General features: G+C 52.5%; 6 non-coding genes across 6 annotated transcripts; all 6 read right to left on the bottom strand.

Moving 5' to 3' along the window:
• Window positions 1–523: 523 nt before the first annotated feature.
• LOC135975876 (U2 spliceosomal RNA) lies at window positions 524–711 on the bottom strand. Its single transcript, XR_010592949.1, has one exon. It is a non-coding gene; the product is annotated as a U2 spliceosomal RNA (small nuclear RNA).
• A 12,704-nt stretch (window positions 712–13,415) lies between these two features.
• LOC135975873 (U2 spliceosomal RNA) lies at window positions 13,416–13,601 on the bottom strand. The gene has a single exon (XR_010592946.1). It is a non-coding gene; the product is annotated as a U2 spliceosomal RNA (small nuclear RNA).
• Window positions 13,602–14,158: 557 nt separating this feature from the next.
• LOC135975887 (U2 spliceosomal RNA) lies at window positions 14,159–14,344 on the bottom strand. Its single transcript, XR_010592958.1, has one exon. It is a non-coding gene; the product is annotated as a U2 spliceosomal RNA (small nuclear RNA).
• A 557-nt stretch (window positions 14,345–14,901) lies between these two features.
• Window positions 14,902–15,087, bottom strand: LOC135975875 (U2 spliceosomal RNA). The gene has a single exon (XR_010592948.1). It is a non-coding gene; the product is annotated as a U2 spliceosomal RNA (small nuclear RNA).
• Window positions 15,088–15,644: 557 nt separating this feature from the next.
• On the bottom strand, window positions 15,645–15,830 carry LOC135975886 (U2 spliceosomal RNA). The gene has a single exon (XR_010592957.1). It is a non-coding gene; the product is annotated as a U2 spliceosomal RNA (small nuclear RNA).
• A 557-nt stretch (window positions 15,831–16,387) lies between these two features.
• LOC135975874 (U2 spliceosomal RNA) lies at window positions 16,388–16,573 on the bottom strand. The gene has a single exon (XR_010592947.1). It is a non-coding gene; the product is annotated as a U2 spliceosomal RNA (small nuclear RNA).
• Window positions 16,574–17,257: the final 684 nt, after the last annotated feature.

Below are 17,257 nucleotides of genomic sequence, written 5' to 3'. Positions count from 1 at the left end.
GCCAGTGTACATGGCAGAGGGGCATTGAAATCAAGTTTACACAAGTTAAGAAGGAAGGTACTAGACATCTGGGGTCAGGCTTGAGTTCTGAGCGATTACAGGCATCGGTTACAAGGTTCACAAGAATCATACAACTGTCAGTGAATAAGTGACCTCTGGTATGCCACTCCTAGAATATATTTATAGTCTAAGGGTACGTCTATACTTACCTCTGGGTTCGGCGGTAAGCAATCGATCTTCTGGGATCGATTTATCGCGTCTTGTCTAGACGCAATAAATCGATCCCGGAAGTGCTCGCCGTCGACACCTGTACTCCTGCTCCGTGAGAGGAGTACGCGGAGTCGACAGGGGAGCCTGCCTGCCACGTGTGGACCCGCGGTAAGTACCTTGTAGTTCGAACTAAGGTACTTCGACTTCAGCTATCTTAGTTAGAAGCGGGGGGTTAGTGTGGACCAGCCCTAAGTCAGTATTGGTGTAACAAATTCAACAGATTCTATTTTTTCACCACAATAGTCTCCCTGAGGGGAGGTGCACCGTTCCTGGAGGTACTGCAATACCAGGTCGATGCATGGAGTGGATGGAGCAAGCTCCTATTCCATCTCCCTGTTCCAAAAATCCATTTAATATATAGTCCTCAGATAGAGGGCGTATCAGATACTAAACTGAAAAGAACAGATTTAAAAGTTTATTAGATAATGATTAAAAATAGATGATACATAGAGTTTGAGAAGTCAGTTATTGGTCATTGGGGGTAACATACAGAGTATCGGAGGATGCTAGTATTTTGGTGTTGGGCAGCACACATAATATATACAGTCTGTAATGTTCCCAATGGGGGGGTAAACAGTGGGCGAGATCAAGATGCAGTCGACAAGCGGTGAGGGTCCGTCATTCATACAGAAAGTACAGACAGTCATGGGTATAATTAAGCGGGCTGGGTAATGGGGATGGGGTGACCCTCATGTGGCGGGGTTCAGTTAGGTTCGGTGTGTTCAGGGCTCAGGGGATGAGGTCCATCAGGGGGAGTTTATAGGTCTCTTCCCCCTTGCGGGTGCACAAGGTCTCCCCGGCTCACTCCCGGTATTGGCAGTGGCCGGTGATGTGCTCTGTGTAGATGTCCCGAGACCAACAAATAGTGTCCGAGAATATTAGGCGTCTCATGAGCTGCGCGTAATGACGGCCTACCCCACAGGTCCTCAGCATGCGTTCGTTACATGGGTCCCAGGCACCCAGGGCCCCAACGAGCAGAGCGTCGGTGTGCACCTCGTAGCCCTTTGTCCGCAGGGCGTCATACAGGGGGGCGTACTTTTCAAGCTTGCAGGCTCGGGCTTCACGGAAGGCTGGGGTCCTGTTCTTGAATGGAACCATTACGTCGACCAGGATGATCTTTTTTTCCAACCTCGTCCGTGATGATCATGTCCGGGCACAGTGGGCTGTCGGTGCTGGGGACGGCGGTTGACTGTGACCTCTCCCAGGCGTGGGTCGATGGCCTTAACTAGGCGGTCCTGGACAGCGTTGTGGCGCAGCTGCCGGGCTCTGGCGTGAGGCTTGCAGCTGCATAGGACATGGGGCAGGGTTTCGGCGACGTACCCGCACTTCCTGCGGCGTTTGTCCCAGTTCCCGTGGCGGACGGCTCTGTTGAGGGGGACGCAATTCAGCCGGGCACGGTGTATGAACCGCCAGTCGGTGAACCGGGTGAAGCTGCCCATGCGGAGGAAGTGGTTGCTGGAGTCCCACTTGCTGGTCACCTCGAAGGCCTTACCCTGGTCCGTTTTTTTTCTTCAGGGTGTCCACGTAGACCGCGTGGACAGCAGCCTTCAGGGATCTCTCCAGCACGTCTCTGGCTCCGGGGATGATGATGGTGGTGTTCTCCGTCCCAATCCGCGGCACCAGGACTCCCAGCTCCTGTCGTTCCTTGCGCCATACCCAGCAACATCCCAGTCGGCGAGTGGCATTGCGGGCGCGGGACCACAGCAAGGCGATGACGCCCCTGTCCCGGGCGAACTCGCCGTCTACGGAGCCGCTCAGGAAGCTGGCCACATCCCAGTCGGAGGGAGGTCTGCCCATTTGCTTCCCTATGACGGCGCGCAGGGCGGTCGTCGCGATGTTCCTCACCTTCGCGTCCGGGCACGTCAGGAGGCGGAAGGCGTGCATGATGACCGCGATGTCGCACAGGTCTCCCATGCGGGGCACGTTGGCACCACCGTGCCTGTGCGCGATATATACGAGCTCATTACTGGCCCTTTGGGGCAGGGACAGTCATTTCTTGACCAGCTGCCGGATGGTGTTGTCTGCCTTGTTGAGGAGCACCTTTGGCACGGCGGATCCTCTCAGGACGAAGGCGATGCGGGGGATCAGGAAGGTGTTGATTTTCTGCCACGGCGCTAGCAGGGATGCGTCGATCTTGGCGGCATCCTGCAGGATCTCACGCATGGTGCCCTCGGGAGTCTGCCGGACGCGGAAGCCTGTCGGCGTGCCAAGGTGCTGGTACGCCTGCCCCTCCGCCAGGGGAAAGACTGACTCGCCCTGGTTGAGGAACTCCATCGTCAGTATCGAGTCCCCCTTGCTCCCATCAATGTGGAGGGACGCGCACTTCTTGGCATTGAAGCGGAGTCCCGTCCAGCCTGCGGCTCTCCCGATGGTGTCGAGCATGCCCTGGAGCCTCTCTGGGTCATCCGCGATCAGGACCAGGTCGTCCACGTAGGCCAAGACGCTCACCCTCTCGCCATGCAGGTTGAAGCCGTCGGCGCCATCGGAGATAGCCCGCAGGAGCGGCTCCATGGCGAGGTTGAAGACGATCGGACTGAGGGGGCAACCCTGCTTCACGCCGCTGCGGATCGGTATCTCGGCGGTCTCCCCTTCTACCAGGCGGACGCTGGTGCTGCAGCCCTCGTATAGTTCCCGGATCAGGTGAAGAAAGGTCTCTCGCATCCCAAACTTCTGGAGTGTGTCAAAGATATGGTGGTGGGGGATGGACCCGAAGGCGTTGACCAGGTCGAGCCACGCTACCGTGCAGTGCTTCTGCGTTCTCCTGGTCGTCTGGGTGACGGTCTGGAGCAGGAAGTTGTGCTCGTAGGACCCCTCTGACGGCATGAAGCCCTTCTGGGCAGGGCTGATGGCTCCCCTGGTCGTCGCCCACTCCGTGATCCTGGTTGCCAGGCAGCTGGCGTACAGTTGGTACATGGTGGAGCAGAGGGAGATGGGTCTCCAGTTGCTGGGGTTGTCTCGCTTGCCCTTCTTGTGGATCAGGTCATGGCCTTCTTCCAGGAGGTGGGAGATCGGCCGAATCACTTGCACAAGTTGAAGATGCTGGGGAGCAAGAGGCAGCCGGGGTCTCGCTTCTTTAGGAGGCTGTAGGGGATGCTGTCTTTTCCACGTGCGGTGTTCTTGGTTCTGGAGAGCCTGGCCGTCACCTCTTTAGGGGTGAAGTCGGCCTCCAGATCGTCCGCATCGGTAATGTGGGGCAAGGGGCGGAGGCATTCCGGGCGCTGCGCGTCATTCCTGGGCACGCTGCCGAACACTCCGAGGAAGTAGTTGTAGAAGCGCTCGGGCGGGATCGTGCAGTAAGACGGGCCCGTCGAGGACCTCTCTTACGGCCTTGAGGCGGTTCGTCCGGTACCGCTTCTGGATCCTTGAAGCCGCTGCCGGGTCGTAGCGGCGGTTGGCGTTCCTTCTTCCAGCTCCTCTGGTGGTGTTGCGGTGCAGGATGGGCCGCTTGGGGGCAGGCCGGATGGTCTCCTGGTTCGGTGTCCTCCTGAAGGCAATCTCCGTGGACAGCTCGCGGGTGAGTCTGTCGATGAGCGGGTCAAATTGCGTGAAGGAGGTTGCCCCTTGAAGCTCCTCGATCCAGGCGACCTGCCAAGGCATGGCTGGCCTAGCCGTCGGCCGCTGGTCCTCAGGCTCCTCGGTGGGCATGGGCAGTGAGTTTGTCGCGTGGTGAATGGGTTGTCTCGCTTGTGGTTCAGGGGACTTTTCGGTTGGTTTCTGGGGCATAGTCGCCCGTGGGGTAATATCATTGTTGGTTGTTGGTGGAATCTGGATCGGGTCAATGAGTGCGGGGGTGATGCTAGGTCTTCCGTGTGTGGCTGTTGTCTGGGGGGTTGCTGTGGAAGCGTGCGACCTTCTGGCGGCAGGGATCGGTCTGGTGTCTTTTGGGGTCGTACTGGCCCGTCTGACGATAGGGGTCTGGTGTTGCAGTCTGGTTGTGGCGTTGACGACTCTGACAGTGGAAGTTTACAGAGCGATCTGGGGGGTGGACCCCGTAGCCTCAGCGGGTGGGGTTCGCCGTGCAGGCTGAGGAGTCACGTTGGCTCTTCCTGTGGTTGGTGCTCGTAGGATGGCCTGAGGGCCGGCGTCGGTTCCGCTGGAGGCAGGATTTCGGGCGGCCACGCGTGGCGGGGCGCTGACCCTTCTTGGGATGGGGTCGCGCTGGTTGGGCGTCGGGAGGACACAGACGTCTCAGCTCAGAGAGCTTCCGGGCGACCTGGGAGGATGTGACAGGTCTCCTGCTGGCAGGGGCTCGGTCGACGTTTCCCGCTGCGGGAGGCGTCTCGAAGGTGGGGCCCTGGTCCACCAGTTCGGGGACTGGAGTGGGGTTTAGGGTAGCGGCTGGAGGGGGTGCCCTGTTTCCTTGTGGCGCAGGAGCAGCGGGCCGGGGCACAGGAGGGCAGGAGGCCGGAATCAGAGTTGTTGCTGCTGTGCAGGCTTACTTGCAGCTGGCCTGGTGCGCCTTACATCTCTTCTGGGACTCGAAGGGCAGGCTGCAGAGGGCACAGCTGAAGGCGGTGGATTTGTTGTAGCACCTCTTCAGGTGCCTGGTGACCCCTCCGAGGAGCGGCAAACAGCAGAGGCTAACAGCGGGAGTTTGCCTGGGAGTTCGCCTAGGGAGAGCTCACTGAGGCTTTCATCTGTAGGTTTCTTTGAGTAGTTCCTGCAACAGGTGAGGAAGTTCTTAAGAGGATGGTGATATGGAAGGTGAGCGATCAGCTGTTATAACCTGCACAGGTTGTGCCATGTTTGTCTTTCTTCCACAGGACAGAAGCGACTTTGTCTGTACAAAGTGCAAGCTGGTCTCCATATTGGAAGAGAAGGTTCGAGGGCTGGAGAAACGAGTATCTACAGGTACCAATGCGGAGAGTGGACTAGATGACCCATCTGAGGGAAGGGAGCAGAAGGAGACTCCACCGATTGGAAGGCAAAAGATGCACTGTCCTAGGGATGGGGGTTCCACGACCACCACTCCCAAGAGGAGGAGGAGGGTGGTCGGGGACTCCCTCCTCAGGGGGACTGAGTCATCTATCTGCTGCCCCGACCGGGAAAACTGAGAGGTCTGCTGCTTGCCAGGAGCTAGGATACACGATGTGACGGAGAGACTGCCGAGACTCATCAAGCCCTCGGATCGCTACCCCTTCCTGCTTCTCCACGTGGGCACCAATGATACTGCCAAGAATGACCTTGAGCGGATCACTGCAGACTACGTTGCTCTGGGAAGAAGGATAAAGGAGTTTGAGGCGCAAGTGGTGTTCTCGTTCATCCTCCCTGTGCAAGGAAAAGACCGGGGTAGAGACGGTCGAATCGTGGAAGTCAATGAATGGCTACGCAGGTGGTGTCGAAGAGAAGGCTTTGGATTCTTCAACCATGGGATGGTGTTCCAAGAAGGAGGAGTGCTAGGCAGAGACGGGCTCCACCTAACGAAGAGAGGGAAGAGCATCTTTGCCAGCAGGCTGGCTAACCTAGTGAGGAGGGCTTTAAACTAGGTTCACCGGGGGAAGGAGACCAAAGCCCTGAGGTAAGTGGGGAAATGGGATCCTGGGAGGAAGCACAAGCAGGAGAGCGCAAGAGGGGAGGACTCCTGGCTCATGCTGAGAAAGAGGGATGATCGATGAGTTATCTTAAGTGCCTATACACAAATGCAAGAAGCCTGGGAAACAAGCAGGGAGAACTGGAAGTCCTGGCACAGTCAGGGAACTATGATGTGATTGGAATAACAGAGACTTGGTGGGATAACTCACATGACTGGAGTACTGTCATGGATGGATATAAACTGTTCAGGAAGGACAGGCAGGGCAGAAAAGGTGGGGGAGTTGCGTTGTATGTAAGAGAGCAGTATGACTGCTCAGAGCTCCGGTATGAAACTGCAGAAAAACCTGAGTCTCTGGATAAAGTTGAGAAGTGTGAGCAACAAGGGTGATGTCGTGGCTGGAGTCTGCTATAGACTACCAGACCAGGGGGATGAGGTGGACGAGGCTTTCTTCCGGCAACTAGCAGAAGTTGCTAGGTCGCAGGCCCTGGTTCTCATGGGAGACTTTAATCACCCTGATATCTGCTGGGAGAGCAATACAGCGGTGCACAGACAATCCAGGAAGTTTTTGGAACGTGTAGGGGACAATTTCCTGGTGCAAGTGCTGGAGGAACCAACTAGGGGCAGAGCTTTTCTTGACCTGCTGCTCACAAACAGGGAAGAATTAGTAGGGGAAGCAAAAGTGGATGGGAACCTGGGAGGCAGTGACCATGAGATGGTCGAGTTCAGGATCCTTACACAAGGAAGAAAGGAGAGCAGCAGAATACGGACCCTGGACTTCAGAAAAGCAGACTTTGACTCCCTCAGGGAACAGATGGGCAGGATCCCCTGGGAGAATAACATGAAGGGCAAAGGGGTCCAGGAGAGCTGGCTGTATTTTAAAGAATCCTTATTGCGGTTGCAGGAACAAACCATCCCGATGTGTAGAAAGAATAGTAAATATGGCAGGCGACCAGCTTGGCTAAACAGTGAAATCCTTGCTGATCTTAAACGCAAAAAAGAAGCTTACAAGAAGTGGAAGATTGGACAAATGACCAGGGAGGAGTATAAAAATATTGCTCAGGCATGCAGGAGTGAAATCAGGAAGGCCAAATCACACTTGGAGTTGCAGTTAGCAAGAGATGTTAAGAGTAACAAGAAGGGTTTCTTCAGGTATGTTAGCAACAAGAAGAAAATCAAGGAAAGTGTGGGCCCCTTACTGAATGAGGGAGGCAACCTAGTGACCGAGGATGTGGAAAAAGCTAATGTACTCAATGATTTTTTTTTTTTTTTTTTTGCCTCTGTCTTCACGAACAAGGTCAGTTCCCAGACTGCTGCACTGGGCAGCACAGTATGGGGAGAAGGTGACCAGCCCTCTGTGGAGAAAGAAGTGGTTCGGGACTATTTAGAAAAACTGGACGTGCACAAGTCCATGGGGCCGGATGCGCTGCATCCGAGGGTGCTAAAGGAGTTGGCGGGTGAGATTGCAGAGCCATTAGCCATTATTTTTGAAAACTCATGGCGATCGGGGGAGGTCCCAGATGACTGGAAAAAGGCTAATGTAGTGCCCATCTTTAAAAAAGGGAAGGAGGAGGATCCGGGGAGCTACAGGCCAGTCAGCCTCACCTCAGTCCCTGGAAAAATCATGGAGCAGGTCCTCAAGGAATCAATTATGAAACATTTAGAGGAGAGGAAAGTGATCAGGAACAGTCAGCATGGATTCACGAAGGGGAAGTTGTGCCTGACTAACCTAATTGCCTTCTATGAGGAGATAACTGGCTCTGTGGATGAGGGGAAAGCAGTGGATGTGTTATTCCTTGACTTTAGCAAAGCTTTTGATACGGTCTCCCACAGTATTCTTGCCGCCAAGTTAAAGAAGTATGGGCTGGATGAATGGACTGTAAGGTGGATAGAAAGCTGGCTAGATCGTCGGGCTCAACGGGTAGTGATCAACGGCTCCATGTCTAGTTGGCAGCCGGTTTCAAGCGGAGTGCCCCAAGGGTCGGTCCTGGGGCCGGTTTTGTTTAATATCTTTATTAATGATCTGGAGGATGGTGTGGACTGCACTCTCAGCAAGTTTGCAGATGACACTAAACTGAGAGGCGTGGTAGATACACTAGAGGGTAGGGATCGGATACAGAGGACCTAGACAAATTAGAGGATTGGGCCAAAAAAAACCTGATGAGGTTCAACAAGGACAAGTGCAGAGTCCTGCACTTAGGACGGAAGAATCAGTCCCCCGGCGCGGGGAGCAGCAGCTGGGCGGCAGCAGGGTTTTCCGGCGTTAGGGGCGCAGGGGGGCAGTCTCTCAGCTACTGCAGCTGCAGGCTATCGGTCCGCGATGCTCCTGTGGTAGGCGCGGGGTGGGGCAGGCTCCCTGCTGCTGGTCATCGGCGCGAGGCTTCCCTGGCCGCAGGAGCGCAGCACGGCAGACTGCCGGAGGCTGCAGCCGCTGGTGGTCGGCAGGAGAACGGCGGGGCGCCCCCTCTGCGGCTGGAGAGCGGGGTGGATGTTCCTCCTCTCCGTGATGTCCCGGTATGTGGGAGCTTTCTGTGGCACCATCCCCAGGTGGGGTTCTTCCCACCCTTGCTCTTTCCTCTGCAGCTGCTGGTCCGCCGTGGCTCTGAGACCCCGAGGGTCTTTTTCGGGCAGCGGTCTGAGGAGCACTCAGGGAAGAACTGGGGGGCAACGGCCGGGAGTTCTTTTAAACTCTGTTATAGTCCTAGCCTTCACAACCTTCTCAGGTAAGGAGTTCCACAAGTTCACTGTGAACTTCCTTTTATTTGTTTTAAACTTGCTGCCTATTAATTTCATATGATGACCCCTAGTTCTTGTATTATGGGAATAAGTAAATAACTTTTCCTTCTCCACATCACTCATGATTTTATATACCTCTATCATATCCCCCCTTAGTCTCCTCTTTTCCAAGCTGAAGAGTCCTAGCCTCTTTAATCTCTCCTCATATGGGACCCGTTCCAAACCCTTAATCATTTTAGTTGCCCTTTTCTGAGCCCTTTCTAGTGCCAGTATATCTTTTTTGAGATGAGGAGACCACATCTGTACGCAGTATTCGAGATGAGGGTGTACCATTGATTTATATAAGGGCAATAATATTCTCAGTCTTATTCTCTATTCCCTTTTTAATGATTCCTAACATCCTGTTTGCCTTTTTGACCGCCTCTGCACATCCCCTCTTTAATGATTCCTAACACCCTGTTTGCTTTTTTGACCGCTCTGCACACTGCATGGACATTTTCAGAGAACTATCCACGATGACTCCAAGATCTTTTTCCTGACTTGTTGTAGCTAAATTAGCCCCCATCATATGGTATGTATTTCCGGGAAGGGGTTGGAATGGGGGCAGGGAAGAGGCGGGGCAGGGGTGGGGCCTCATGGAAGGGGTGGAGTGGGGGTGGGGCCGAGGGCGGCAGGGGTGGGGGTGGGAGGTGTCAGTAATGCGGTCCTCGGGCCAATGTACTAGTCCTCATGCGGCCCTCATGGTCATTTGAGTTTGAGACCCCTGAGCTAACCTGAGTTTGGGAGGCAGTTCTCCAGGTGAAGGAGGAGCGACTACATGACCCTTGGGGTGAGCTTGTTGGCCGTAGCACAGGCGCTGACTCTTGTTTTTGCCAGCGAGTGCTTTTGAAGAGGTGTGTGTTTGGGGAGGGTGGAGGGGGCACTGTGCTAGTTTTGGCGGGGGGTGGAGGCTATTTTCAGAATCTTTATATACTTTTCAGATTCTAGTTACAGAATGTGTCTATCGTTGGTATCTTCACACTTTTAATGATGATTAAACTGTTATGAACTATATAACCAGGGGCTAGGGCTACTCAGGGAGAACCAAGTTTTTAAAAGCCTGCTCCTAAGCCACCAGAGGAGCTAGGGATCAGGAAAGATTTGAGGGGGATTAGAGGAGGGGGTAGATAAACTTCATTAACGTTCTTTAAACTTAAGGCAATGGAAAAAAAAAAAACCCTGATACAAACAAAACAAGAAAGGAAAGAGCTGCAGGAGTAAAAAGAGAATGCAGGCACAAATCCAGCAACAGATTGGGGGGCTATCCAGTTTCTTGCACTGAATGCAGCATGGATGATTACCTGGCTTATGGGCGGGTGGCAGACTGCTATAACATGGCAAGCCATGCAGTAAGTTGTTGGACCATCTCTTCCTGTTGTAGCTCTGAGGGAGTTGAGTGGGATGGAGGACAGAATCCTTCAATGACTTTGACCGCCTTGTAGACAGGCTCACTGAAGACCTGTCTGCAGAAATTCCATGAGGGAAGAATGGAAATCCAGGGAACACAGCGACTTCTCACAGAACCCCTGCGTCTAGCTATAACTACAGCCGGGAAGCCGGGAGAGGAAACACCCAAGTTCCGGCAGCAGATTCCAGGATCCAGAAGCAATAATGGTCAAACTGTCCTAAGGCTATGAGGAAGATCCTCGATGGGCCCTCATCCTACTGTGCCATCCCACCCGAGAGACTCTTCTCCTACTCCATGGCTGTGTTTGACCGTGTAGTCCAGAATGATGCACAGCGTTTGGGATGCATTTTGCCCCTGCCCCAGCTCAGCCATGAAGAGGGTCTGGAAGAACACTTTACGCTACAGGAAATAGTAACAGACTGCTAAAGACACAAAATATAGCCCCAGGAAAGGAAGGCATTTGGTACAACGACTCCTGGAAAAAACACAGATCCTGGTTGCCTGGTGCTAACTGCTGTGGCGAAGGTACCACTCAACAAGGCAGACCGCTCCATAAGGCAGCTGGCAAAGAAGAGGATGTACCTCCCCGGCGGGCCAGTAACAAGCTGGTGTACATCACGCATAGGCACTGTTACCTCGAGGGGAAGAAGGTAACGCTTCAAAGGAAATACTAGAGAGATGGTAGAGGGAAGATATAACAGGGAAAGCCCCTTTTCTCAGAAGCCCCTGCAGACTCGGCTCCCTTCCGTGTCTGTCACCGGTGGATTTAGCTACCCATAAAATATAATAAAATAAAGAAAAGACAAGATAATACGGTGCAAATAAAGGTAAGTGAATTAGGGATAAAAGGTACAGAAAAACTAGGGAGAATGCTGGGGAGAAATACAAGAATAACACAGTGAAACAGCAAAACCATAAATCAGTAAAATAGTGGATCAGTGACTGACTCTGAGAGCTTGGAGCTCAGGCCCATACACCCTCCCGTGGGATTCTACAAAACAATAAACAATACCCCAACACGGAAACCTTTCTCCTATTGCTCTGATGCAGCAGATGTCACGTACAGGCGTGATGCCCAGGACCTACAACTCTTGGACTGATTTAGAGTCCTTGAGGAGGAACACTGGGGAGTCCAGACGACTGATGGTTCTCGTCGCGGGCGAGGAGACCCTCTGGGATGAGGGACACCAGGAGATGCAGGATATAGGAATGACGATGACAGGACTCCTCTTCCTCAAACACACTACGGGATAGATGTTGTTCTTCGATCTCAGCTCTGGAGCTCTGCGAAGACCCGACCGTGTACGAACTGTTGCTGGAATGGACAGCCCCGCGCAGGCGCTGAACAAGACCTTATAAAGCCTTTTTGGCGGGGAGAGTTCTGAGGTGATGGAACACTGAGGGTTGGACTTGGCGGGAAACGGTTCTGACTGGTTTAAGCTAGAGTCTGTGTAGTAAATAAGTCCCCTCTCAAAGATGGAGTTCAAAGTTAGAGTTCATGTATTCCATTTTGAATTTCAGTTCAAAGTCAGTGATTCATTTCAGTATTTTAAAAACATCTTATTAATAGCTAATTGAAACAGTACATTCCATCTAACAGCAGGGAGGCAGCAACATCCCTCGAAGGGGGTGATCTGGCTGACGCTGCGGCGATCCACTTGCGCCTTCCATCTTTCGATGTGCCTGGATGCTACAGTGAGGAACTTTGTGGCGAGTGCTGTGCGTGACATCATCAGGAAGCGAATCGCCATGGCCCCTTCCAGCCAAGATGTCGCCAGGTACCCAGGGGAGCCGTATTCGGAAGAGACGACAGCATCATCACTCTGAGAGCGAGAACTATGCTGGAGAGGACCCTGGAGGATACCATCCGTGGGCAGTACATGGAAAACCTGAGATGGAAGATGATGTTTTTCATCAAAGCAGAGTAGTAACTGTGGGGAACCAAGTTGCTTCTATTTGGAATAGCGTCTCCGTGGGGGAGTTACGCTGGAATAGGCACTATGCTTATAGCTATGATGCCAGTCAGACGAGCCCCTCGACTGCACGTCCTGTGGGTCCCAATAGCCTGCTCTGCTCGGTCTGCAGAGCAGGACTTCACTTTCCTCTCTCTAGGGTTGGCTGTGGAGCTGTGGTGCCACCTGCTGGTTCCGATTTCAAAGCTTGGTGGAAAAATTAATAACTGCAAGGGCGGGAGAAGCAACTCTCTCGCTGAGTGCCTGACGGGGGTAAATCGATCCCCACAAAAACAGAGTTTAATAGCCGAGTACTGAGCAGCACTTCAGCGGTAAAGCCTGCCATAAACACTAGATAAAGTACACTCCATCACAAAGCTCCTGTGAATGAGTTTAATCTTCACTCTGCAAGCACCCACCCCCATTAAGTGGCCTATCCCAAGCCACATCCTAAAAATGAGAAGTAAAATATAATGATTTAGAATTTACAGTAGGTTTTGGGAGTGGAGGGGGGGAACAGGATGGGGGACCTCTGGGAGCAGAAGGACACCTCGTGCCTTCACATGATCTTACAAATGGAGATCCATGCAACATATGCTGGGAGGGGAGAAGAATATAACCAAATCTATCTAATTCACACTGTTGTTGAATACAAGTATTATCACTTCATCACATGCCTGGAGTGAAAAAGATAGCACATGAAAAGATGGGGTTGCTTTACCAAGTTTGGGGTCAGTGCTAACGTATCAACAGAGGGAAAGGAAGTACAGGAGTACTTGTGGCACCTTAGAGACTAACAAATTTATTAGAGCATAAGCTTTCGTGGACTACAGCCCACTTCTTCGGATGCATATAGAATGGAACATATATTGAGGAGATATATATACACACATACAGAGAGCATTTGGAGTGAAGTCTGTTTGTGAAGGGTTTGTTGGTTGAAGAATGGTCACTTTGAAGTCTGTTTGAGTGTCCAGGGAGATTGAAGTGCTCTCCTACTGGTTTTGAATGTTACAATTCTTGATGTCTGATTTGTGTTCATTTATTCCTTTGCGTAGAGACTGTCCAGTTTGGCCAATGTACATGGCAGAGGGGCATTGAAATCAAGTACACAAGTTAAGAAGGAAGGTACTAGACATCTGGGGTCAGGCTTGAGTTCTGAGAGATTACAGGTATCGGTTACAAGGTTCACAAGATACATACAAGCGTTGGTGAATAAGTGATTTCTGGTACGCCACTCATAGATATAGATATATAGGCCTTGTCTACACTCAGGACTTCTCAGCGGCAGCACTGGGAAGCGTGAGTGTAGTCGCACCTCCAGTTGTAGCTCGGAGGAGGCGGGGGCGTTTTTTCACCCCTGAGCGCAGCAAGTTGCAGTTCTGTATGGCACCAGTGTAACCAAGGCCTTAAAGTCCAAGTCAGTATTGGTGTAACAAATTCAACATTCTATTTTTTTCACCACAATAGTCTCCCCGAGGGGAGGTGCACCGTTCCTGGAGGTACTGCAATACCAGGTCGATGCGTGGAGTGGATGGAGCAAGCTCCTATTCCATCTCCCTGTTCCAAAAATCCATTTAATATATAGTCCTCAGATAGAGGACGTATCAGATATTAAACTGATAAGAACAGATTTAAATTTTATTAGAGAATATTTAAAAGAAATAAACGATACAGAAAATTTGAAGCGTTAGTTATTGGTCATTGGGGGTAACATACAGAGTATGGGGGTATGTTGGTGTTTTGGGGCTGGGCAGCACACATAGTATATACATACTGCAATGTCCCCAATGAGGGGTGGGTAACCGGTGGGCGGGATCAGGAGACAGTCGATAAACGGTGAGGGTCTATCACCCATACGGGAGGTAGAGACAGTCATGGGTATAAGTAAGCGGGTTGGGTAATGGGGATGGGGTGACCCTCACGTGGCGGGATTCAGCTAGGTTTGGTGGGTTTAGGGCTCAGGGGATAGGGTCCAGCAGGGGGTGTGTGTGGGTGCACGAGGTCTCCCCGGCTCACTCTTGGTATTGGCGGTGGCCGGTGATGTGCTCGATGTAAATGTCCCGGGACCAACGGATAGCGTCCGAGACCATTAGGCGTCTCATGAGCCGCGCGTAATGACGGCCCACCCCACAGGCCCTCAGCACGCGTTCGTTACACGGGTCCCAGGCACCCAGGGCCCCAAATAGATTCTATTTTTTTCACCACAATAGTCTCCCCGAGGGGAGGTGCACCGTTCCTGGAGGTACTGCAATACCAGGTCGATGCGTGGAGTGGATGGAGCAAGCTCCTATTCCATCTCCCTGTTCCAAAAATCCATTTAATATATAGTCCTCAGATAGAGGACGTATCAGATATTAAACTGATAAGAACAGATTTAAATTTTATTAGAGAATATTTAAAAGAAATAAACGATACAGAAAATTTGAAGCGTTAGTTATTGGTCATTGGGGGTAACATACAGAGTATGGGGGTATGTTGGTGTTTTGGGGCTGGGCAGCACACATAGTATATACATACTGCAATGTCCCCAATGAGGGGTGGGTAACCGGTGGGCGGGATCAGGAGACAGTCGATAAACGGTGAGGGTCTATCACCCATACGGGAGGTAGAGACAGTCATGGGTATAAGTAAGCGGGTTGGGTAATGGGGATGGGGTGACCCTCACGTGGCGGGATTCAGCTAGGTTTGGTGGGTTTAGGGCTCAGGGGATAGGGTCCAGCAGGGGGTGTGTGTGGGTGCACGAGGTCTCCCCGGCTCACTCTTGGTATTGGCGGTGGCCGGTGATGTGCTCGATGTAAATGTCCCGGGACGCACGGATAGCGTCCGAGACCATTAGGCGTCTCATGAGCCGCGCGTAATGACGGCCCACCCCACAGGTCCTCAGCACGCGTTCGTTACACGGGTCCCAGGCACCCAGGGCCCCAAATAGATTCTATTTTTTTCACCACAATAGTCTCCCCGAGGGGAGGTGCACCGTTCCTGGAGGTACTGCAATACCAGGTCGATGCGTGGAGTGGATGGAGCAAGCTCCTATTCCATCTCCCTGTTCCAAAAATCCATTTAATATATAGTCCTCAGATAGAGGACGTATCAGATATTAAACTGATAAGAACAGATTTAAATTTTATTAGGGAATATTTAAAAGAAATAAACGATACAGAAAATTTGAAGCGTAAGTTATTGGTCATTGGGGGTAGCATACAGAGTATGGGGGTATGTTGGTGTTTTGGGGATGGGCAGCACACATAGTATATACATACTGCAATGTCCCCAATGAGGGGTGGGTAACCGGTGGGCGGGATCAGGAGACAGTCGATAAACGGTGAGGGTCTATCACCCATACGGGAGGTAGAGACAGTCATGGGTATAAGTAAGCGGGTTGGGTAATGGGGATGGGGTGACCCTCACGTGGCGGGATTCAGCTAGGTTTGGTGGGTTTAGGGCTCAGGGGATAGGGTCCAGCAGGGGGTGTGTGTGGGTGCACGAGGTCTCCCCGGCTCACTCTTGGTATTGGCGGTGGCCGGTGATGTGCTCGATGTAAATGTCCCGGGACCAACGGATAGCGTCCGAGACCATTAGGCGTCTCATGAGCCGCGCGTAATGACGGCCCACCCCACAGGCCCTCAGCACGCGTTCGTTACACGGGTCCCAGGCACCCAGGGCCCCAAATAGATTCTATTTTTTTCACCACAATAGTCTCCCCGAGGGGAGGTGCACCGTTCCTGGAGGTACTGCAATACCAGGTCGATGCGTGGAGTGGATGGAGCAAGCTCCTATTCCATCTCCCTGTTCCAAAAATCCATTTAATATATAGTCCTCAGATAGAGGACGTATCAGATATTAAACTGATAAGAACAGATTTAAATTTTATTAGAGAATATTTAAAAGAAATAAACGATACAGAAAATTTGAAGCGTTAGTTATTGGTCATTGGGGGTAACATACAGAGTATGGGGGTATGTTGGTGTTTTGGGGCTGGGCAGCACACATAGTATATACATACTGCAATGTCCCCAATGAGGGGTGGGTAACCGGTGGGCGGGATCAGGAGACAGTCGATAAACGGTGAGGGTCTATCACCCATACGGGAGGTAGAGACAGTCATGGGTATAAGTAAGCGGGTTGGGTAATGGGGATGGGGTGACCCTCACGTGGCGGGATTCAGCTAGGTTTGGTGGGTTTAGGGCTCAGGGGATAGGGTCCAGCAGGGGGTGTGTGTGGGTGCACGAGGTCTCCCCGGCTCACTCTTGGTATTGGCGGTGGCCGGTGATGTGCTCGATGTAAATGTCCCGGGACGCACGGATAGCGTCCGAGACCATTAGGCGTCTCATGAGCCGCGCGTAATGACGGCCCACCCCACAGGTCCTCAGCACGCGTTCGTTACACGGGTCCCAGGCACCCAGGGCCCCAAATAGATTCTATTTTTTTCACCACAATAGTCTCCCCGAGGGGAGGTGCACCGTTCCTGGAGGTACTGCAATACCAGGTCGATGCGTGGAGTGGATGGAGCAAGCTCCTATTCCATCTCCCTGTTCCAAAAATCCATTTAATATATAGTCCTCAGATAGAGGACGTATCAGATATTAAACTGATAAGAACAGATTTAAATTTTATTAGGGAATATTTAAAAGAAATAAACGATACAGAAAATTTGAAGCGTAAGTTATTGGTCATTGGGGGTAGCATACAGAGTATGGGGGTATGTTGGTGTTTTGGGGATGGGCAGCACACATAGTATATACATACTGCAATGTCCCCAATGAGGGGTGGGTAACCGGTGGGCGGGGTCAGGACACAGTCGATGAACGGTGAGGGTCTATCACCCATACAGGAGGCAGAGACAGTCATGGGTATAAGTAAGCGGGCTGGGTAATGGGGATGGGGTGACCCTCACGTGGCGGGATTCAGCTAGGTTTGGTGGGTTTAGAGCTCAGGGGATAGGGTCCAGCAGGGGGTGTGTGTGGGTGCACGAGGTCTCCCCGGCTCACTCTTGGTATTGGCGGTGGCCGGTGATGTGCTCGATGTAAATGTCCCGGGACCAACGGATAGCGTCCGAGACCATTAGGCGTCTCATGAGCCGCGCGTAATGACGGCCCACCCCACAGGTCCTCAGCACGCGTTCGTTACACGGGTCCCAGGCACCCAGGGCCCCAACGAGCAGAGCGTCGACGTGAACCTCGTAACCCTTAGTCCGCAGGGTGTCAGCCAGGGGGGCGTATTTTTCGAGCTTGCGGGCTCGGGCTTCGCGGAAGGCCGGGGTCCTGTTCTCGAACGGAATCGCTACGTCGACCAGGATGATCTTTTTCCCCACCTCGTCCG

This window comes from Chrysemys picta, chromosome 15 (assembly GCF_011386835.1).
Source record: "Chrysemys picta bellii isolate R12L10 chromosome 15, ASM1138683v2, whole genome shotgun sequence".
NCBI classification, from domain to species: domain Eukaryota; kingdom Metazoa; phylum Chordata; order Testudines; family Emydidae; genus Chrysemys; species Chrysemys picta.
Note: the sequence above shows the minus strand (reverse complement) of the source record. Positions and strands in the feature narration are given on the sequence as shown.